This window comes from Vulpes lagopus, chromosome 14, assembly GCF_018345385.1.
Source record: "Vulpes lagopus strain Blue_001 chromosome 14, ASM1834538v1, whole genome shotgun sequence".
Taxonomy (NCBI): Eukaryota; Metazoa; Chordata; class Mammalia; order Carnivora; family Canidae; genus Vulpes; species Vulpes lagopus.
This window is the reverse complement of record NC_054837.1, coordinates 11,554,248-11,558,882: the sequence shown is the minus strand read 5'-3', so window position 1 is coordinate 11,558,882 and position 4,635 is coordinate 11,554,248. Positions and strand designations below refer to the sequence as shown.

The 4,635-nt window shown below is 38.9% G+C and overlaps 1 gene segment (V, D, J or C); it reads left to right on the top strand.

Moving 5' to 3' along the window:
* Positions 1-4,635, top strand: part of LOC121475477 — a 399,528-nt gene that overhangs the window by 141,558 nt on the left and 253,335 nt on the right.

Below are 4,635 nucleotides of genomic sequence, written 5' to 3'. Positions count from 1 at the left end.
CTCCGCACGCGCGCCCGCTGCGACCTGTGATTGGCTGCCAGGTGCGGGCCGAGGCCGGCGCGGCTCAGGGCGCCGCGATCTGATTGGCGGAGAGGCCGGGCGGCGCCTGCGCGCGCTCTGGCGCCCCTGGTGGCGATCGCTGGGGGCGGGGTCAGGCTGAGGGCGTGAGGGCAGGGGCAGCACCAAGTCCGGGAAGAAGAGTCTTAGGAGGTCAAGGGAGGGCCCCCAATCCATCCGTCGGGGTACTTCTGCCCACCTAGCGTTTAGCTCTCATAATCCTCAGGTGTCATCCGTTTGTCATAAAAGCGCTCCTCGTGTTTGAGGTAACTTGACCATGCAACTGGGTCTTGACGCCCATGCTCTTGACGTTGCATCTGGTCAAGCTATACCAAAATAGCCTGGCACCTATTTCTGTATGGCTTGCAGCGACCTAAGAAGGAACTTTATATCTGTTCCTGTCTGGAAAAACAAAACACAAGGGGAATATGATTTTGCAACACCTGAAAAATAGATAAAATTCAAATTTCAGTGTTCGTAAAGTTTTACTGGAACACAGATATACCCATTCCTTTAGATATTTACCTATGGTTGCTTTCCTGTTAAAACAGCAGTTGGTTCGTTGTCAGAAATCATATTCAAAAGCCTAAAATATTTACTATCTGGCCTTTTACAGATTTTTTTAAAATTGCCATTTCTGCTAGAAGTCTGTCTAGTTTAGTAATGTGTTGAAATTAAAAAAAAAAAAAAAAAAAAAAAAGACTTGGGATCCCTAGGATGCTTAGCAGTTAAGCGCCTGGCTTTGGCCCAGAGCATGATCCTGGAGACCCGGAATCAAGTCCCACATCGGGCTCCCTGCATGGAGGCTGCTTCTCCCTCTGCCTGTGTCTCTGCCTCACTCTCTGTGCCTCTCATGAAAAAATAAATTAAATTTTTTAAAAAAAGACAGATTTTGGGTTTTTTAATATATAACACTATTTTTGTCACTAGATCTACTTTCTTGTTATCTCTGTAGGTTCTATTGTTCCTCTCTACAATATTTTTAAGTCTTTTTAAATTGTAATGTAGTTGGGATACAAGGTTATATTAGTTCAGTTGTACATTGTAGCAATATGACATTCTATACATAGCTATCACCATAAGTCTACCTACCATCTGTCACCATACAAAGATATCCTCTTTACAATTTTTTGAGACAAATGCCTAGGTATTTTGTTTGTAAGCTCTGTTATTTCATTTATATGTAATGCTATAAAGTTACCTTCATTTACTTAAGTACCAGTTTAACTATATCCTACAATTTTTGCTTCATTAATATGTTCATTGTCATTTAATTCCAAGTATGTCTTTTTTTATCCTTTTAAAAAATGTTTTTATTTGTTTACTTGAGAGAGAGAGCATGAGTTGGGGAGGGTCAGAGGGAGAGGGGGACTGTCTCCCTCTGAGGACTCCCTGCTGCAGGGTGCCTGATGCAGGGATTGATACCAGGACCCCAAGATCACAACCTGAGCAGAAGGCAGACACCTAACTAACTGAGCCACCGAGATGCCCCTCCAAGGATGTCTTAAATTCACTAGTGATTCTCTTTTTAATACAAGAGTTATATGGTATTTATTTCCAAATCTATAGGATCTTAAAAAGCTGTTCCTTTATGAATTTCTTGTCTTGTTGCATTATGGTCAGATCACACAGTCTAAATAGTATTGATCCTTTCTTTGCATTTGAGGATTTCTGTTCAGTCAATTATAACCATAGTCAAAATTAAGAGGATGTTGATATAGAGAAAGTATTTTCAATGTCTAAAATGTGTATTTGGGAAATCCTCTCCTTCAGGCCTCAAAATTACTCCATCACCCTTCATTAAGTTACTATTAACTATGCTCCAAACTTTATTCAAATTTCACTAGTTTTTCTACTAATGTCCTTTTTCTATTCCAGATTCCCATGCAGGATACTGCATGGACCTTAGTCATAGTGTCTCCTTAGTCTACTCATCATGACCTTGACGATTCTAAGGAGTCCTTAAGGGTCAGATATTTTGCAGAATGTTTCTCAATATGGGTTGGATGTTTTCCTCATGGTTACACTGGGGATGTAGGGTTTTAAATTATACCACAGAGGTGATATGTCCTCATCACTTCCGGGGGGGATACATATTATCACTATGATTTACCACTAACCTCTCCACTGTAAAGTTACTTTTCTCTCCTTTCCATAGTCTACTCTTTGGAAGCAAGTCACTAAATCCAGCCTATCCTCAGGAAAACACATCTAGTCTCATTGAGAGGAGAATGCCTATGAAATACACAAATTATTGAGAGAACTGAAATTATCTGGACTTCATTTGTAAGGAAGATTTGTTTATCTTACCTTTAAATTTAATTTTAAATTAATCAAAATTAAATAAAATTAAAAATTCAGCACCTAAGTCATACTAGCTACATTTCAATGGCTCAGTAGTCACATGTAGCATATTGGACACAACAGATATAGAACATTTCAATCACTGCAGAAACTTCTATCAACAGCACTGATTTAGATCATTATTTTTCCAACCTTTCTTCTTTTCCCTCCTCTTCTTCGTTGAGGTACAATTGACATACAACATCATATTAGTTTTAGGAGTACAACATAGTGATCCAATATTTGTTTATATTGTGAAATGATCACAATAAGCCTAGTGAAAATCCATCCATCACCAAACATAGATACAAATTCCTTTTCTTGTGATGAGAACTTTAAGATTTACTCTCTGAGCAACATTTTTTTTATAAATTTATTTTTTATTAGTGTTCAATTTGCCAACATATAGAATAACACCCAGTGCTCATCCCATCAAGTGCCCCCCTCAGTGCCTGTCACCCAGTCACCCACACCCCCCACCCACCTCCCCTTCCACCACCCCCAGTTCGTTTCCCAGAGTTAGGAGTCTCTCATGTTCTGTCTCCTTCTGAGCAACATTTTGAACAATATGGTATTATTAACTATAGTCACCACGCTGTACATTACCTCCTTATGACTTATTTTATAACTAGAAGTTTGAACCTCTGGATCCCCTTCACCCATTGCCCACCCTACCCCTTCTTCTTTTCAAATATATGCAGTTTAAATATTAATTTCTTCTAACAACTGCTTTACCTCCATCTTATAAATTTTGCTGTTTCAATATAAGTCAGTTGCAATTATTTTCCTTTTCCACATCATCTTCTTACAGGAACTCTGAGTTGTTTATTTTTTTTTATTTTTTTTTACTCTGAGTTATTTAGAAGCAGAACCAGAATTAGGATGAGCATAGAGCACACATTCAAGAGGTTTGTAGAAGTGCAGGAATGGCACTTTGTACTTTAGGCTCCTGGCTTCCTCTGCTCTGGTCCTAGCCCTGTTTAAATATATTGCTTAATTTCCAAGCTTTGGGGTTTTTTTCTCAATTATCTTTCTGGTTTTGATTTCTAGCTCAATTCCCCCAAAGTCAGTGGGCAGTTACAAAAAACCCTAGAGCTAACACCATAATTAATGATGAGCTATTGCATGAGTCTGAGAACAAGACAAGGATGTCCATTATAACCACTTCAATTCAACAAAGCACTTGAACAGCCAAGACAGCTTTGAACAACAACACTGGAGAACTTAAACTCCCAGATATCTGTATTAGTCATCATTCTCCAGAAAGACAAAACCAGTAGGATAAAGAGAGAAATAAAAGGGGTTTATGCAATTATGGAGACCCAGAAGTCTGATCATTATGCTGTCTGCAAGCTAGAGAATCAGGAATGCTAGTGGTATAATTCAGTCTGAGTCTGAAGGCCTTAGAACCAGGAGTTATGATGTCCAAAGGCAGGAGAGATGGGATGTCTCATATCCCCTTTTTCCCCAAAAGAGGGGAAAATTTCTCTCCCTTCACTTGTTCTCTTAGGGCTCTTAATGGATTGAATTAGATAATGCTCACCCACGTTGCTGAGGGTTTATCTTGCTTACTCAGTCTGTTGATTTAAATACTAATCTCTTCCAAAAACACCCTCACAGACACCCCCAGAAATAATGTTTTACTAGCTACCTGGGCATCCCTTATCTCAGTAAAGTTGACACATAAAATTAATCATCACATAAGCTTAGGCAGAAGTACAATGTTTAAGACAGTGTGGTGTTACCATAAGGATAGAGAATTGAAAAAATGGAAGGGAATGGAGTCCAGAAATACATTACAGTCTCCTGCTAGACTTACACAAAGGTTCCTCTGAAATACAGTGGGGAAAGAGTGGTCTTTTTAGTAAATGGTGCTGGTTGATTTGAATATGCATATGAAAAAACAAACCTGGATACTCGGACTTGTCACACAATAAACAACAAAAAATAAATAGATTTGAGATGGATCTTGGACCTAAATGCAAAAAAACTAAACAATAAAGCTTCTAGAAGAAAACAAAGGAGGAATATATTTATGTCCTTGGTAGATAATAATTTCTGAAATATGATGCACTGTGAAGTACCAACCCTAATTCATATATATATACGCCTAGGAAACCACCATCCAGATAAAGCCACGGGATATTTCCAGAACCCTAGCAGTTCCCTCATACCTTCCTAATTGACAGTCTAGTTTAAATATATATTTGGGACACTAGGGTGGCACAGCTGGTT